Source organism: Terrapene carolina, unplaced genomic scaffold (genome assembly GCF_002925995.2).
Source record: "Terrapene carolina triunguis isolate 2854851 unplaced genomic scaffold, T_m_triunguis-2.0 Scaffold238, whole genome shotgun sequence".
NCBI classification, from domain to species: Eukaryota; Metazoa; Chordata; order Testudines; family Emydidae; genus Terrapene; species Terrapene triunguis.
The window spans coordinates 13,898,296-13,917,832 of record NW_020664589.1 but is presented as its reverse complement, the minus strand read 5'-3'; positions in this window follow the sequence as shown (position 1 = coordinate 13,917,832).

Below are 19,537 nucleotides of genomic sequence, written 5' to 3'. Positions count from 1 at the left end.
GCAGCCAGTGCTCAGCATCTCTCAGGATGGGGCCCAGTGTTTGCTGAGCTAGGTTCAGGAAACAGTGCCTACCGCAGGGGAGAGGGCTAAGAGCACGTGGTCTTGATGCTTTACCTGGCTATTCATGTGTGCACCTGACGTTTAGCACTGGGGGCATCAGTCCACAAAGAGCAGATTTCCTCAAGCCTGCTGCTGGGTTGAAGGGCAGCAAATCCTCCTCTCTAGCGGATTCAGAGGTGTGCTGAGAAGGGGTTAGTTACCTCTGGGGTGTTGCCCTCAGGAGGGGCGACTGCTCCTGCAGCGGAGAGGGCAGAGCAAGTTCTTCCAGCAGGCTGTAAAATGGCTCATGTTGCTCCCAGGCCCTCGGGACGCTGAATACCAGAGGGGGTTTCATCTGAAGTGCAATTGCGAGGCTTCATTACAGAGCAGGGAACTATGCCAGCAAGAACCCTGCTTTCATTGCAGCAGCAGAAGTACTACCTGCTCCTCCACTAACCCTTTAGTGTGGCTTTAAAGCATAATGGAGCCCGCAGAAGTCAGAACAATAGTAGCTAAGGCTCGTGCCATGGCTATGGTGGACAGCATGTGAATCCAGTAAATGGCTGTGAACGATTCACCCAGTTTACAGCGATCCGTTTTGAAAACTATTGTCCTACAGTGACTAAACTCTGAGTATAATGAACGCTGGCTGCATGCAATACAGCTCCCACCGCTGGTGGCTGGCTGCACATGCACACACTCATGAGAGTGGGTTTCCAAAACATAGGCCTCTACTTGGGCAGCTAAGCCACAGAACAGTCAAGGAAACTGATTAGCAGCTGAGCAGCCCTGGCATCTTCAGCCCACGAGAGGGCAATAGTGCCCTTACACACACATCAGTTCTATGGGACACATCGGTACAGTGGGACCCAGAAGGACAAGCTGAAAGGGAATGGCCGTTAGGCTCCCAAGAGCAGATATCTTCTCTGTGCAGCTACTCGACTGGTTTGGTGTGATTTTTCGAGCTGGAAAACCAATCTATTCAGGCTCAAGAGAATTTCTGCTAATTGTCATCCAAAAGAGCCATGAATCTCAATGTTTGTAGCTCTTAAGAACCAAGCTGGGTTTGTTTTATGGGGACTGAAAATATTTGTGGCTGTGTGTTGTACTCTGAAGATTTTTATGAACTACGCTGCATCACAAGGGTCTGTATTAATATCTTGCATGTCAGAGTGCTTTACTTAATGATGTTCAACGACTCTTTCTAAGGTGGCATAAGTATTATACACCTGAAAGTGAATCAAAGTGAAGCTGAAATACTTTAAATTAGCAATATTATTCCTTTCACCCACTCCAAATGGGATTGCCGATTCACTCTACTCTTTCCAGAGATGTTGCTTCAAATCCCAGTGCAGGTCACAAGTCAGTATGAGTGAGCCAAGTGGTTCTATGCTACTCCACGTTGCAAAACCACTATTCAATTTGGCAGAATTGTCTGTCTTTAGGCAGTAGACGCCTAGGACTAAAAATTGTAGGCACCCGTCAGAGCAGCGTAGGTAACATTTGACCTATCTCTGGCTGTAGCTACTCTCACTTTTATGAGTACTAATTTTATACAGTAATTATGTTTTATGTATATTTATATAAAAAGATTCGAACTATACTTTAATTCTGAGAGTAAAAAGCTCCAAAGGCAATAACTTTTTTGATCGTGGTATTACAAGCAAACATATGGATTTATTGCAAGACTGTCAATGTGGGTAAAGTTAAACTGCTGTCCTTTTGGTTAAACAAACCCAGTAAGAAATTAAAAGTGCTGTTAATGTCACTGCCCCCTCCAGAACAGCCTGTTGCTTCCTGTTAATCGAGTACCAGTTCTACCCAAGGACATCTTATAGGATGAACAAAATGTAGTGGTTAGAGCAGGGAAGATGCTTGGATTCGACTTTCCCATTGGCTTATCCAGTGTTGTTGGACAAGTCTCTATGCCTCAAGTCCCTAATCTGTATCAATACAGAGGTGTCTGAGATCCACTGAAAGGTACTCTACACATGCAGAGTATTGCTAAAACTAGCATTAGCTATAATGTCTGGGAAGGAAGCCGAACATGAGTTTAATTAGGTCTGGTCCTAACTAGCAAGAGATCAGAAAAAACAAGCTAATACACTAGGGGGGGAAAACATAATGATCCTACCTTGAAAATTTAACTGCTCTAGGTCTGGAAACAGCTGATGTAGAGAACCAGCATCCAAAGCTTGCTCTTCGGCAACAGCCAAATATCTAACTGGGTCATTCTTTTTTAGCACTAACATGATCCTTACCTGAAGCTAAAAATAAAACTATAGAGCCAGTTAGTTATTACATTAATAATGAGGAGCTGAAGGAGAAGGAAATGAGGTTAGCACAGCAAATACATTTGAAATCATTTTAGGAAACACTGATTCTATAAAGCTGCATCTACAGGAGACAGCTAACATTGCTGAAGCACAGCACAGCTTAGACATCTGTCTCAAATTCATTTTAGCTGAAAGTTCCTACGAAGAAAAACAACATGTTTCATTTGATATTTATACACCAGTTACACTGTTCTGGGCTTAAAATCTACAGCAACCAAAAGTAAATAGTGTCAATGTATCCAAAGCTTGCAACTTGCTAGCAGAAGCTGTTTGTTCTAGTTTCCTGAACAGATCAACCAACTGTGCAAAGTTTACCTGCAAAGGGCCAGATGCTGTTTGACTGAAGTCAAAAGAAGAATTAGAAAAGCAGTGTGCAATTTAAGGGAAATTGGTGCACTGCTTAGCAATCATTCTACATCCCTCATTTGGCCCCCATATTCCCAAGGTGATGAAGAAATCTTATTTTGAAAAGCAACTGGACAAACCTCTCTCTAAGGGGCCTCTGATACCAAGTCCTGGGCCTGCATGGATAGTCTGCTATTCACAGAAGCTGCTGGGGTATGACTTCTCCACTTCTTTTGCCTGCACAAAGATAGAAGTTGGCAACAGGTACTATTTTAGACCAATTTTACTGTGGCTTCCATGTGAGACTATTCAGTACATTTTAAGGCGCAGGGAACTTGGGAATTCCCAAACTCAGGAATTACAATATCTCACTGAACTCTTCAATTTATTTTGCAAAATTAAATAGCTCCAAAAGTGTGTCCAAAATCGTTATAACATTAGCTTGCTAAACTAAATGTGATTTACTGTGCCCCGTGGATTTTTACTGTACAATAAGAAATTCTTACTAGTCATTGTATAGAAAAGTTATACTCACCCATATGTATTTGTTTTGGGTTCTCTTCCATCTCCTCCTGGAACGGGTTTGCCAATATTGTCAGTCATCAGCGTTCTTTGCAATTTATGACACATCTCCTCAGAGGGAGCTAAAATCTGTCATTTAAAAATACACATAATAAAAGTGAGACCAAGGTGCTAACAGAGCCTGTCTATGTTAGAGAAGAGCAATTCTTAGCACTCACATTAGCACCGTGTCCTTGAAGCACTGCAAAAAGGTTAATTGTACAAAGGTGTCTAAATCTTAACATTTTCCTTGCTCTAACTACCGGTAGAAGGTCGTTATTGCCCAGTAGACAGTTTGTTGTCCATTGCTTTGCTGCTGCTGAGCAACTCCCTGTCCTGCCCCATAGCCTAGAAGGGGCTTTGCGTGCATGCAGGCAGCCAGTTGTGTTATAGACTTGGGGTTCAGAGGCCTTTGCTGAGCATAGGGGGGTCTGAGTCCAAAGAGTGGAGACCCCATTATAACCGATTGCTTTTGTAAGGATAAAAAACCAAACCCCAACAAGACCAAGACACTGAGGCCTCATCTACTTTGGAAAAGTGGGACCTGGAATTGCCACATGGTGTTGCTCCTCTGGGGAATGGCCAGCAGTGGAATGGCAATGGTGAAGCTGCAGGGCAGTGAACGTATGTGCGTGTGTGGGGTGGCGGGAGAGGAGAGGAGTGGGGTGGTATTGTTGCCTCCTAGGATTTTATTTGCTAGCACATGCCTGTGTGGGGCCAGCAGAACTAGGAAACTTCTTGTTTTCCCACTCACAGTTGAATGTTGCTCTGCTGGGAAGAGCTTGTGAACCAGCTGCAGGTATTTCATGGTCCTCTCCAATGCGAAGCCATGTCACCCTTTCATCCATCAACCATGGGAAGAAGTTTGCAGAGGTGCTCGCAGCTGACGGCATTCATTTCCTAATGCAGACCATGTGCAGGATGTACCTATAATAATCGCCCCTGCCACTATCCATGATTCACTTACCAGGGGATTCAGGCCAGGAAAGTGTTACTTGGACATGTGCCGCCTGCTTCTCAATTGTCAAGAGAGAACGTTTATCCGTAATATACAATATCTCATAACTTTAGCCGCACTGCTGCTAATCTCCATCTATGTCCAGCTGGGTTGCCTGTTTTTATAGCCTAGAGTAACAACCAGCCCTTCCTGAGGGTGTTTTTCAAAGTCAGCGAAATAGCAGGATAACCATGGTCAGCAAGACAACGGCTCCCTGCCCTCTGGGCCTCCAGTAGGGCCAATGTGCTGTTAATCACTCTGGTTTTTAATGAAAGGCTTTCATAGATTTGTCAGAAGTTTATTATTTTCAAAGAGAAATACTCAGCCGGAGATTCTCTTTCTGGGTGTTGCTAGTGTAGGGGCAGGGGTCCTTTACCTCGATACAGCACTGGCCAGGCAGAGGCTGGCTTTCGAATAAACCCCTCAGGGATGGAGATTCTCTCTCTCTTGGGCCCCCACAGTGTGCAGGGATGAGTGGCGGGGTGTAGGAGAGTCTTGCCTCCTGTGTCTGTCCTTGACCTCATTCTGCTTGTTGCTTTAGAGCTTGCTAGCCTCCAGGGACACCTCCTTCTGAAGCTGGTTCAGCAGAAGATCTCCTATTTGGGACAGCCTCCCTTTCAGACCAAGAGCTGGGCAATCAACAGAAAGGGGTAGCGAAAACAAGAGACCACCATGCGGGTCACCAGCAGCCAAGCAGCATGTGTGGACATAAACGAGAGACAGGCAAGGAAGAAACGGAGGTGTGTTTTTTCACCTCTCAAGTCAGTGCTGGGTGGAGGGTGGGGATGGTTGCCTTAGTTTTTTATTGCTGGTTCTCCATTCCACCTCCTGGCTACCAGTCTCCAGAGACACACAATTTGAAACACCAGTGCAACCCAGTACAGTGCCTGATACCGTACCTTTGATTGCAGCCAGGATGGTAGGCAAACTGGAGAATACTTCACTCACATTCTGAGATTACTCCCCCAATTCCACATACAAAATACTGCAATAACCAAAACACTATCAGTTACATTAGGGTTTAGGCTATTACTACTGGTGGAGCAGGTAGTCATGCCTATAGTTACAGTTACCTAACACCTTCCATTATCCCACACTTTTTAGTTGCCTGTAATTTTGCCAAACTATAACTGCTTGGGCTGTAGTTTTCCATAGGAGGGGTCTGCCTCAGAATGAATTTTTTTTTTTTAAAGTTTCAGCAAAAAAATAGTTCAGCCATTTCCAAAAACAAGATTAGGGGAAAATACAAGGTTTTGCCCATGTTAAAAAAAAATTCTTACAACGATTTTGTTGAGAAGCCTTGGAGCAGGGACCTGAAATCTGGCAGAGTGGGGGTGGGGCATCACCCTGGTGTCAGGGATGTGCCTTTTGCCAACCCTAATCCATCCCAAATTAGTTAAGTTAAAATCTCAGTTCAGACATGCTCAATAGAGCAAGATTCTGTCTGCACTGAGCATGCTCCAGCCATGCAGGCTTTTTTCCAGGCTATTGCGCCTCCTGGCTACCACCACGATGCTGAGCATAGCAATTGAGAGGGGAGAGACTGGCTCTCTCCTGTGCTCTTAATGGCCCTTGGCTGGTTCCAAGGAGACTGGAATGCGGAGGGGTGAGGTGGGGCAAGGACAGCCTGGAGAGGATGGGCAGAGACAAGCTGCAATGGGTCTGGGGGTAGGGGCTCAGACAAACTGGTGGTGGGGGGAATTGAGGGAGCACAGAGTCAGGCTGGGGAGGAAGGATGGGGCAGAGACAGGCTGCAAGGGTATGTTGTAAGAAAGGGCAGAAGGGGAAGACAGGGTGGTGGGGTCTAAAGGTTCAAACTCTGCTGATGACCCACTTGGGGGGTCAGTGTGGTTCTAAGTGAGGCCTTTTGTTTTTTGAGATTTTTTTTAAATCTGGAAAACTAAATAAAAAACCTACAGTTAAAGAATATAAAGGTTGCAAAGTCCAAGCACCCAAAAACTAGGAAATGTCAGAACTAAGGTTACCTGTGTGACCATAAATCAGTACTTAGGCATTATGAGAGAGTCTTATGTGATCACATACTATTTCCCCCACAAGACCTCTGCCTCGTTCAGCGCACAGAATAGCTGGTGCTCAGGAAATGAATCTGAGTTATTTAATGAAGGAGGCTATTGTATGTAGGACTCCTGCCTCATTGATGACAGAAGTTTATGCAGGGGAATTGTTGCAAGAGAAAGATGGTCTAGTTATTTAGGCAGTTGGAGAACTGAATTCTATTCCTGCCTCAGCCACAAACTTCCTGTGTGATGTTGGGCAAGGCATTAAAACCAAAGCTTTTCTCAGGTGGCCGCTGCTTGTGTTCCTCATTTTCGGAGACCCACTTTGGGGTACCTGGGGTCAGATTTGCAGAAGTACTGAGCAGTCACAGCTGCAAGTGAAGTGACCGGGAACTGTGCATTGAACGTATAGAGTGCGATGGAATGCGAAACACTCTGAAAAATCAGGCCCCAGGTGTCTCAAATTGGGCACCAAAATTAGTGGTGACTTCTGACAGTTTTGGCCTGCATCGCTTGGTGCCTCATCTGTAAAATCAGGATAATCCCACCTCCCTGGCTCACAGAGGGGGTGTGAAGAGAAGTTCATTTATGTGGGTGAGGAAAAGGGAAGGAAGGGTGGGGTGAGGGGGACAGGGCAGGGAAGAGAGGGTAGGAGGGGCAGGTGTGGAGCTGAGCTGAACAGTCGGGGGGGGGGTGTGTGGGGGGTGGGGGGTGGGGCTGGAGCAAATAGCACAGGACAGAGAAAGTCACGGAACATTCTCCAGTTTTGTGTCCAAAGGTCCCAACTTTGGCTGCTTCTGTTCCTACCAGCTGGAGCCATTTAATTCCAAATCCCATTTTGCTCTTCTCGTACGTACCCTGGGATAGACTGTCTACCGCTGTGCAGCGCTGTCTGATGGGTTTCCATGTGTTTTATGACGTGCTGGTTTGCCTGGACCTAGAGTTGTTGTTGTCCTTTCCCTCTGCGTATTTGCTAAAATGCTTTTGATCTTTACAAAAAACTTGGGTCAGTTGTGAGTTGTGGCAAAGTTTAACTACTACCCCGACGCTGAGGAGGCAAAATGTTACTGTGAGGCTGCAAAGCAGCCTTTTCCTAACCGCCATCTTTCAAGGCATGAGGGAGCAGATTTTTAGATTTTTTCTGATGGAGAAGAGATGCACAGATTTGGAAATGGCAACAAATTGAAAGACGGAGGCTCAGCATGGAGTGGGCAAAGTAAATACGGCAAGTGACCTGTTTTTTATTTTATTAATGAGATGCCTATTGTTCAGAAACAAGAAGCTGTACCATCATTACTGTTTCAAAGAGCTTTTACAATGATGCCGTTGAATGCATCCACTGTTATGCCTCAGCTTGAACAGTTTCTATAAAGACTTTGAACTGTGCTTTCACCACATGCCTTTTGCCTGCTCTCGTCTGAGTTTCCTAATTTTAATGAAATGACTTTGAGAGTTGTACTTGGACTCTATAGGTATAGGAATCATTACGGCCAGAGATGAAATACATCCAGAAGCCCAGAGGATCTTAAATTATTTAAACAGGGTAATGATAGTAATGTGCACATACAGTAGTCCTTTCATCTTGGGCTTTCAGAGTGCTTTACAAACATTAATTAAGCCTACCTACTTGTGAAGTAGGTAAATATTGTAATATGTAATGGGTAGTGTGAAGATGAAGTGCTTTCCAGTTCATTAGTAATTTAGGAGGGTGTTAAACAACATCTACTAGGGATAAACATGTTTAAATTGTCAGGCCCAAATAACTGGTCTCCAAGAGTCCTCAAAGAGTTGGCTCAGAAGATCTCTAGTCCACTGATGTTAATTTTGAACAAATCTTGGACTATCAGGGAAATTCCAGAAGCCTGGAAGAGTGATAATGTTGTGCCAATATTCAGAAAGAGCAGTGGGGTGGCCTGGGTAACTGTCTGCCAATTAGCCTGACATCAGTCTGGGGCAAAATAAATGGAAAAACTGATACAGGAATCAGTTGACAAAGAATCAAAGGATAGGTATGTAACTAATGCCAGTCTACAAGGTTTTATGGCAAAGAGGTCTTGTCAAAGAAACCTGTTTTCGTTCTTTGAGATTACAAGTTTGGCTAATAAAGGTAACTAAATGTAATATACATAGACTTTTGTAACGGGTTTGACTTAGTACCACACAACATTCTGATTAGAAAGAGTATTACACAATATCAATAGAGCACATGTTAACTGGATTAAGAACTGGCTAACTGATGGAACTCAAAACATATAGTGCGGTTCCACAGGGCCGGATGCTATTCAACCTTTTCACAATGATCTGGATGTAATTATAAAGTCAATGCTGATAAATAATCTCTGCTGATGACGCAAAGCTTGGAGGAAGGGTAAATGATTGTGAGGACAGGGCAATCAGACACAGAGGTCAGGATTGCTTGGTAAGCTGGGTCCATTCAAACAAAATGTGTTTTAACAGAGCCAAATGCAAAGTTATACATCAAGAAATATGAACTACAGACCAGGCCTGTAGAATGGAGGACTGTATCCTGGAAAGCAGAGACTCTGAAAAGGATTTAGGAGGTCAGGATGTCACACAACTCAACCTGAACTCCCAATGTGATGCTGTGGCAAAGAGGGCTAATGTGATCCTTGGGCGTCTAAATGGGGGATTAGTCAGAAGGAGCTGGGAGGTGATTTTACTTCGGTGTACAACATTGGTGAGACCGATACTGAAATACTGTGTCCAGTGCTGTGTCCACACTTTAAAAAGGGTGTTAAACATGGAAGGGGTGCAGAAAAGAGCCACATAAATGATTCAAGGTCTGGAGAAAATGCCATTGAGTGAGAGATTAAAGAGCTCAATCTGTTTATCAAAAAGAAGATGGAGAAGTGACTTGATGTCCGTGTATAAATACCTTCATACGGAGAAAACGCCACATCCTAAAGAGTTCTTTAATCGAGTGGAGAAAGGCATGACAAGAACCAATGGCTGGAAGCTGAAGCCAGACCAATTCAAATTAGAAATGAGGCGCAAACTGTAAGGGTAATTAACCACTGGAACCACTACCAAATTAATTGGTGGGTTCTCCACCCCTTGATGTCTTGAATTTAAGTTTGGATGCCTTTCTGGAAGTTATGCTTTAGCCAAACACAAGTTATTTAATGGCCTGTGGTATACAAGAGGTCAGACAAGGTGATATAAATGGCCCTTTTGATCTTAATTCATAGATTCATAGAGTTCATCTCCATTTGACATAGAGGCAAACCGAGGCACAGAAAGTTTGTGTCTTGCCCAAAATTGCTCAGTGAATCAGTGGTAAAGCTGAGACGGGAACCCAGAAGTCCTGATTGCCAGCCCCTTTTCCAAATAACCACACTTCCCAACTAAACAAAGCCCCAAATGATTGATTTCAGTCGATAATTTTATTTTAAGTTAAAATCGAACTCTTGCATATAAACAACTACAGAAATAACAAGTAACTATAGGACTATTAACTGAGGATACAGTGGTAATTGGCCAAACAATTAAACAGAAGTCAGGATATAAATATTTACCAATGAATCAGTCCTCTTCACACTTTGGAAGTGCAGTATCATGGAATCACTCAAGAATGTATGCCGCGGTTTTCAGTTACTGTCAGTTTTAGACCTATTCTGTCCAAGTTAGTTACCATAACAAAACCATGTTATTTTATGAGAGCCAAAATTTGTGTAGAAAAGTTTTGACAGTGGAGAAACAAACTGATTCTAGGGGCATGGGGGATGGGTGGGAAGGATATCAAGCAAACCACAAGGCACGTCTGAGCAAGACAGGGGCCGAACTGTCCAAAGGAGGAGTGGATAGATGGGAAGCTGCTAATATGAAGTCCCATGGCTCTCATTGTAAAGCAAGCGGCTTCTCCTGTTGAAATTCGATTCCTGGAGTAAATTGATTAGCTAGCTGAGTTACTGTCACTTAGCCTTCTTCGAAGGCTAGGGACTGGTTCTGGGAAGTCCCCTGGCTTTTAATTTTCAGAATCATGGTCAAGTATGGTTACGGGCAAGACCTGTCATGGGCAGGGGACTGACTTGCATACACCATGTGTGGTGTTAGGGGCACGACCCTCCTTCTGGCAAGTGGACTTTGTGGGCCAGTTCTGCCCTTGGATGATGTGCACATGTGGCTCCTGTTGACTTTGGCCCCAGCACTGCTACAGGCTCCGAACAGGTGGCCCTGGCATCTGTATGGAACCCCACTAGAGTCCGTGAGTTTGGGTGCAGGGATCTGCCCATGCAGAGCAGCTCGCAGGACCGGGGCTGTCACTTTTAATGTTTACTGTGCATAGTGCTTACAGAACAAATGAAAAGGTAGGTGATTGTCCAGACAAGTTCATAATCCTCTTTCTTAGGTGCTTGGTTGGTGCATCTTGCCCACATGCAGTGGCGGCTCTAGGCACCAGCACACCAAGCGTGTGCCTGGGGTGGCAAACCGCGGGGGGTGGCCTGCCGGTCGCCGTGAGGGTGGCAGTAAGGCTGCCTTCGGCAGCTTGCCTGCAGGAGGTCCGCCGGTCCCGTGGTTTTGGCGGCAATTCGGCGGTGGGTACGCCGAAGGCGCGGGACCGGCAGACCTCCCGCAGGCATGCCGCCGAATCCACGTTACCAGCGGACCGCCCACAGGCATGTCACTGAAGGCTGCCTGACTGCCATGCTTGGGGCGGCAAAATACATAGAGCCGCCCCTGCCCACATGCTCAAGGTCACACTGATCACCAGATTTGGAGTTGGGAAGGAATTTTCCCAAGGTCAGATTGGCAGGGACCATGGGGGTTTTTCGTCTTCTGTGCAGCATGGGGCATGGATCACCTGCTGGGCTCATCTGGGCATATCTCACCTAATCAGTTCTCTGCACCTGCAGTGGCCTTAGGCATTGGTGCTCCTCGGTGTCTCCTGGTCTCTGCCTGGGACGTGTAACAGTTTGGTCTCCTAAGGACTGAACTGCTTTGGTCTCAAGTTATTTGGCTCAGTATCAGGGTATCTGGGTGGTATTGGAGGCCTGTGTTAAACAGGAGGTCTCTCTGGCTTTAAATTCGATGAAACCTAAGTGCCCAGTCCTGCAAATACTTCATTAGGGGATTGATCCCAGCAGTAAACACTGCTCCAGTTAACAAGTGTTTGTAGGCTCAAGGCCTTATTTCACTGGAATTTGACAGGGAGGCCAATGTAACCATCTGAGAACAGAATTTGACCCTGTTCTTCCTGCCCCTATAAGAAAAGTATTTATTTATTGTATACATGGGTGTCTCATCCCTACTGTATGTCACTTGTTTCCAACCGAAGTAGGATACCGACAATCTAAACTTCACCTACTTTTTGGCAAAGCTTCCAAAGCGCCATTAAAATGCACAAAGTGATTGACTGCTTCTAATTTAACATAATTGTTTGTCCTACTGGCTGAAATTAAACATGCAGATTTCCATTAACATGTTAATACAAAATCAGGACACAATCCTCTTTAGATGGTTCTAAATGTTATAATTTAAAATAATCATCATTTCCATGACAAGGAGGCTTTCCTTTGTAGGTTGCATATTTTTGCAGAGTCCGTTCTCTGAAATGAATCATTTTCTATTGTCTGCTTGGTAAATTGGTTTTGTTTGTTATGTGGGTCGTGCCCCAAGGTGCCAGTCAGGAGCAGAGCCCATTACCCTGTACACAGTCTTATGGAGACATGCCCTGATCTGAGAGCCCTACAAGCCCCGACACCTTAATCCTGGACCAGGGAACCCCGGCCCGGGCAGCCCTGCTGGCCCTGACCCTAACCCTGGCCCAGGCAGCCATATGGCTTCCACCCTTACCCTGCACCAGGGAGGGTTCCCTGCCCCGATCCTAACCTTATCCCCTGGAATGTGTCCTCTCTTTTCATGGGGTTGTCATTAGCTCCTTTTCCTGTGGGATTTTGTCATTCATCTTTTCCTCGGCTTGTTTGGGGCGGTGGATTTGGATTGCTCAACTGAGTCCCCTGGCAGGTTTATTTGTAGGAATAATTCAGTCCTCCAGCCCCCAGGGCGAGACTTCTCTCCCTCTAATACAGGCCTAACTGGGCAAGTCACAGCTTCCCTTCCCATTGGTATGGAACAGGCAATCTCCACCCATTGCTACCCTATATCTGTGTATGAGCACTCTAACCATCTCCCTATGCGTGAGCCCTCCCCTCCCACTGTTCTGACTCTGACCCCCTGCAGCTGGCATGGCAGAGCTGCTTGGGGCATGTGGGGAACGTGGGGAGGGGTGCGGAGTATCTGGATTCACTGCACATCCAGGGCTGGGAAGGGGCCGGTCTGACTTGACACGGTGAGGGGAGCCAAGGCTCCTCTGAAGCAGCCCTCACAAAATGCTAGGCTCGTGCTGCAAAATGGGGATCTGGGATTTTGGATGGGTTTTGGCTTGGGACCCTTTCACGAGAATGTTCCCTCCCTGGATCTCTTTGGGTAGGGAAGGAGGGGTCTGAGGTGCGTTTCCACACAACAGACGCTCGACTCCTTCCCTGCACTGACAGAAATGAAGCCGTTCCTGGACTGGAGCCGTGCCTGCTAGCAGCCCGATAGGGCAGAGATGGTGACTGTTTTCACTGCACTTCCCCAGTGTAACACTTTAAATACCACCCCACACCCACTGCCTCCCTTCCTCAAACCACCTTGCAAGCCAGGCTCAATCTATCTCCCCCTCTTCCAATTGCACCGCAGAAACGCACTGCTCTCCACACAGACTGTCTACAACGGCACTGTCGCTCTTTACAGAGCACGGTGCATGGGTCAGTGAGTTCTTTGATGGCTGCTGAGTCCGATGCGTGAGTGACAGTCCCGGCCACGGGTAGGGGGCACACCCACTCACTAACGATACTCTGTGACTCGGATTCCGAGCATTGCTAGTGTGGACAGGATACACTACAATCCTATTAGCACTTCTCGTTGTGTAATCCTCTCGTATAGGTCAGTGGGTGATTTCCCTTTGGATTCTTAACTAAATTATGTCTTTTGAGGTCTGGGTGGCAGCCAATTCTTACAGCAAGGTTAAAGATGTTAATGGAATGGGCTGTGCCTAGCACCAGTGCATTCTGAAAGCTGGGAGCGTGATGGAGTCTGGGTGTGACCTTGCAATATGAAACAAGAAGATGCCAGAAAATGAAAAGCAGGAAGGAGGTTTGCTCTTTCACTGCAAAACAACACAACTTACCGTGCTGGAGCATCTTTCATACAAGCCCTAATGCACTTTATAGCCTTAAAGAATAGCAGAGTGGGAGAGACTACCCAAATGACAACGAGAGAGTCTCAGACTGAGGGAGAATAATGCTTAGCGTTTTTACAGTGCTTCTTGTCCAGATATCTCAAAGCACTTTATCAGGGAGGTCAGCATCATTACCCCCATTTTACAGGTGGGGAAACTGAGGCTTGGAGCAGGGAAGTGACTTGTCCAGGGTATCTCAGCACCCCAGTGGCAGAACTGGGAACAGAACCCAGGTCTCCTAAGCCAGTGTCCTGTGCACTGGACCAAGATGCCTGTCTGTGTAACATGGGATTTTTCGCAGTCAAAAATGATCATAGGGATAATTCATAGCAGGGAGAACCAGACCCCACCACCTGGGTCATCCAGTTTGTCTGCAGCACAAGCCTCTAACCTCCTGCACAAATGGTCTGATCCAGCTCCCCCTGAAGCCAGTGGGCGCCTTTCCATTGACTTCAATAGGAGTTGGATCAGGTTCTAAATGCTTTACTTAAACTGTATCTAAATCCAGTTAGAGCTGCTGGCTCCAGGATCTGTGTAAGGTTTCTCTATGGTACCTAAGCAACCTGCCATGGGAGATCATTCCACCGTGTAACTGACCTGATGACTTGAGAGTCAATATTCTAGTGCAAGAGTTTTCTGGGTTTTTCTTGTTTCCCCCCCCCCTAGTTTTCAGCCATTAGTTCTTGTTCACCTAGCCACCCCCACTGTAGCCATTTAAAATAATTCCGCCTCCGCTTCTGTGTTATCACCTTGCACGTTAATAAGCCATCATGTTACCCACCTCCTCTCCTTACAGATCAGCACATTAACATTTGGCACTTGATAATGTGAAGCAATTGGTGAATGAAGAATATTGTCGCTATTAGCAAAGCACCGGGAAGGACGTATAAAAGCATGATGGGGCAGGAAGTGTCACATGGCTGGACTGGCCACGGAGCATTAATCCCCTCTCTTTATCTCTCTCTCTCATTATTCCTAGTGTCAGAGAGCCCATACAGAGGGAAAGGAGGAAGAAGAGAAGTTGTGATGCCTTTTCCTTTCTGACCCAAATTAGAGAGAAACAATGTACAGTCCGAGCAAGACTCATATACCCAAGAGCATTTGCGTGGGCATTTCCCCCAGGAGCCAGTGGTTGATGCATGTTCGGAGTACGGGACGGCTGCCTTACTAGAAAACTCAGGAACGAGGATGATGACGTGTCTCTCTTGATAGGAAGCTGATGCTCTGAAGCTGGACAAGATGGCCGGGAGTGCATGGTCCCACACTATCTTCATGAAGGCAATGCAGGTAGGTTTAGGGGGGTTGCTGTTGCTTCCCAGACATTCTGTTCCAAGAACGTTAGTTGGATGTCTCCTGAAGCCAGACATCTTTGGTACCGGCAAAAATCTACAAGCAATGACAGGCCCTACATGCTTTGGGATTTTCCTGCGGCCTTCACCTTAGGACATTGCCGCAGGTGCAGTGGGTTGCAATGCTTTAGCCGGCAGTCCATCGGGGGAAATGGGAGAGGCATGCTTTGCAGGTAATTTGCAGCCGCAGACCCGCAGCTCTTGAACTTGCTCAGAGGCCTAGTTCTGTCTCAGCCTTTTTCTCTTTGGGTGTAACTGTATTGGGAAGCAGCGGGGGAGGGAGGAGGGGGAAGGAGGAGTGTTGTTTAAGCTGCTTTGGTAGTTGAGTGGTTGTCGAGCCATTCTAACTTTGTGTGGGCTTTTTTCCTTATTATAAATAAGCTACAGTTTGGAATGGACATTGCTCGTCCTCTAATTGTGCACCCAAGGATCTTACAGTTGTGAACTCACCCACGCTCCTGGGAGAGTAACTGAAGTAGTGTTAGCCCCTTTCTTACTGGTAGGGAAACTGGCACAGGGAGGGGAAGGGACTTGTTTGTGCTCGAGACAGAAATAGAACCTAGCCATCCTGTTTTCCTGTCCCCTGCTCCGACCACTAGACAACATCACCCTCCTTTTAGAGCTACCTCTGCAATGGGCTTTCTGTTTGCCTTCTATCTCTCACCTCTTCAAATGCCCTGACACCCTCTCCCTTCTCTGACTACTTGTCTCTCTCACTCCCCTGGCTTTGTGACTCCTACCCCTTGACAGCTCCTGCCCCCTGCAGCCGTCTTCCTCCGTGCACAGCCATGTTATTCCCTGTTGTCTCCACATGTCATTCCAGACAGCTCCCTGCGCTTCACTCCGACACACCGTAAGCAAGCACTGGAGCAAGCGCCTTTCGCGGCCGGCAGCATTGGGAAGGTTCTTTTCCTCGCAGCTGCTCGGGTCCAGCTGTGAGACTTTCCATGCTCTTAAACGAGGGGATGAGTCTCAGACTGTAGGCTCTTTGGGGCAAGGACCCTCTTGTTGATTTCTGTTTGTACATTGCCTAGCCTCGTAGGGCTCTGAGCTGTGATTGGAGCCCTTAGGTGCTACCTGAATACAAATAATATTTCTCCCACAGCATCTACAGTAGTAGGGTCCCTTTTCACAAGGACTTAGAATCTGAGTGACATTACCATGTAACCAGCTGCAATTCCTGTGCTCATATCCATGTTCTTCATACTTCTGGAACAACTGCTGCCCTCAACTGCACCTCTACAATGCCATTGGCCGCAGCTACCCGCTGATTTCAGCCAGGTCTCACAGGCATAATGAGGGCAGGATTTGGCTGACTACATCTAAACGCCCTTGGATTTGAAGCCAATTAGACCGAGCAACTTCTCAAAGGTGGCTTTGCTCATTGAGTGTCAGTATGTCAGTCTGGGCATTGCAGCAATGTTCATGTTAGTCTGAACTTCGACTGGAGGGAAAGTGCCCTTAAATCGGAGCCTTTAACCCTTTCCTGATCGAAAGTAGCTTCGTTTCCAGGGTTTCTTTTTTGTGTGTTCACACAAAGCACATAATTCGAAAAGGGATCCTCTGTCTACATCCCACAGCAAGGCAGCGACGCTCTTCAGGAGTCTAGCAGCTTTTTGGGGGGGATGGGGACAGAGTGGTAACCAAATGCTAGGCTAGGCTCTAAATAAAAATCTACCTTTCTCAGGACAGTGTGGAGCGGCATGGAGACACCATTACACCAGCCCCTTAAGCTCCGCTCAGCTCCCCAGGGAGAACCGTAAGCAGCCCCAGGGACAACAGTTCCACACTCTCCGGAAAGGAGGGGAAAATGGAGCTGATTTCTGCAGTCCTCTTCCTTCCCTGTCCCCTCAGCAACCTCCACCCCGGAGGCCGGGGCCAGGGCTACAACAGGCCACTCTCCACCCCCACAGAGAAGGCGGCAAATAAAAACCACCCTGGAAAGGGGGGTGATTTACCAGAAACCTCTGTCAATATATTAAAATGGGTCTATCCTGAGCTGGGAAAGGCCACTGCGCTCTGCATGGCAGAGATGGCAAAGGGAGGCTGGCGTTGTTGCCTCTGCGATTCTCACAGTGGCCCGCAGATGGTGCCATCGTGCAGGAGAGAAATGCATCTGAAAAAGCTGTGAAAACAGGAGGGGAGAAAAATCAATTTTGTTAAAAAAAACACACACAAATATTTCAGGGAAAAAGGAGCAAACTGGTATCTCCCGCCTCCTTTCCTGCTTTGTCTGGTTAGAGCAGCTGCTTGCAATGGACTTTCTCTCCTGGCCGAGCCTGCAGCTCTCTCAAACACCCCAGGGGAAAGGGGAGACAAGCTTGGGAGCAAAGATTTGGATCATCTCTTGCATTTAAGGCAGTGAAATCAACCTGATCCCTGCTTTGTTTTTTTGTCCATTTTTTTATTTAAATGAGGCTCAACTTTATGCTACTTGTTGCTTTGCGAAGAGAAACCCGGGCAGGAAAGAGACCGGGACTGTACGAGCTGCAGCCACAGGCACCATGAAATCTACCGGGCGAGGGGGTAAGGTGTGTGAGTGACCAGTGTCAATGGCTCGCCTCCAGCCGGACTCTCCTTGTAAACCGTAGCCCTGGGCAGCCTCCAGCCACACAGCACTCCCATGCTTGGCTCCGCGTCGCCTTGCTGGGCACCCTCGCCACTCTGCAGATGCCTTTCTCGGGGGAAGAGAGGAGCCTTCAGGGGGTCTACAAGTCGACGGCTCAGCAGCAGGATGGGCAAGCCCTGGCAGCCGGGGGGGTGCCTGTGTGCGCCGAGTGCTACACTAACCAGACCTTCGTCTTCGATGATGGCAGCTCCCACAGGTAGCCTCTTTAATGCATCCTGCACCTTGGCAGGGGGTCAGACTAGATGTCCCTTGCAGTCCCTTCTAACCCTACGGTTCTATGTGCCGCTCCCCTCCCACCCCGTTTCCCTTCTGCTTTGGACACCCGGGAGATGGGCGAACGGTGACCCCGGGAAGCCACATCAGGACTCAGAGAGACCCTGCTAGCCCAAGAGCCATGCCTGGTTCTCTAGCTCAGTGATTCTCAACCTCTTTGATACCAGGGACCGGCTTGCTGCCTTGCTAAACTATGGCAGGGAGATCTGAGGGACTGGTGCCGGTCCACAGACCGGTCGTGGAGAAACACTGTCCTGAGCTCTCGACCTCCTTGGAGTGAGCCCCTCTTCTTTGGAAGGAGTGCTGCAAGCCCCTGCTGGGGGTGTATTTAGTTTGTTTGGTTTGTTGTCTTTTAATTTGAGCGTTTGCTTAGCCAGACTCATGTGGCTTGCAAGAGGAGGCAGAAAAACTAACCCCCTCCCCCAACAATAAGCACTTTCTCTGCAACAACCTGCCCTCAGACATGCATGTCCTGAGGGACATGCAGGATGTACTCAGGGTTTCAATGCAAGGGATCTCTAACTGTCCCTTGGTTCCTAACCATTGCCTTGGGCTGCAAAAGTTGCCTCAATTGTAGAAAATGCCCCCATCCCTTTCCACCTTTCTGCCTTTAGTGTTAATGTTGTGGAGGCATTGGTTGCTGCCCCATAGCTAAGGCTGAGTTGTTTTCTATTTAAAGCAGAGATTTGCAGTCTTACATTTATATATTAGACATAGGGATATTTTTGACTTTTAAATATGTAAACAGCTGCCATGTTCCATAGCAGAGGTGGCTGCATTTCAGTGGCTGGAGAAGTGATCCCTCATACAGAACAGTCAGAAAAGCACTTCAGGGTGAAGGGAGCTAGAGGAATGGACAGTTGCTGTTTGCTGTGGGCATTCATGTACTTAACACTAAGAATCAGGGTGAAAGACTGAGCCATCACGCTTATTTTGTTCCTCTGCGCCTCAGAATTGCATCTGGTGAGGATTAATCGTTGGGATTTGTATTCTGGTAGCACTTAGAATGGACTGAGCACTGTCCACACACATGAAAACGAAAGCTTGAAATCCAAGGGAGTTTAGCTGTAGTGCGCCAAATCCTGCCCTCCATTATGCCTGTGAAACCCTATTGAAATCAGCGGGTAACTCCAGCCAGAGGCATTGTATGGGTTAAATTGAGGGCAGGATTTGTTCCAGTGGTATGAAGAACACGGGTGATATTAGCATAGGAATTGCATCTGGTTACATGGAAATATCACCCAGGTTCTAAGTCCTTGTGTAAACGGACCCTACTAGCTGTAGATGCGGTGGGACAAATATTATTTGTATGAGGGTCGTGCCTAAGGGCTCCAATCCCAGATCAGCTGTAGGTGCTGTGGGACAAATTCTATCCTTCATTACCCCTGTGTAACCTTCTTGCCTGCAGTTACACCACTGACCTCCAGGGGCTCGTGTGGGTGTAAGGGAGGGCAGAATCGGGTCCAGTGCTCTTGGTTAGCAGCAGAGTTTCAATCTTAGCTGTCAGCTCCTTGGCTTTTGTTGGCTTAGGGCAGAATGAGGACATTTTTTTGCCTCTGAATTTGATTACAAAAAAAAAGAGAGGGGAAGGAGGGGGCTGGAACGCTGTGTAAAACAGATTGCAGACTGTTTCTGTAAACTCCCATTTAGGGATAGGGGGTTATTTTTAAGGCCGGAACAGAGCTCACAGAGTGAGGTGATGGTGTATACCTTGACTTTTTAAAACCCATGGATTTTAACCATCCGG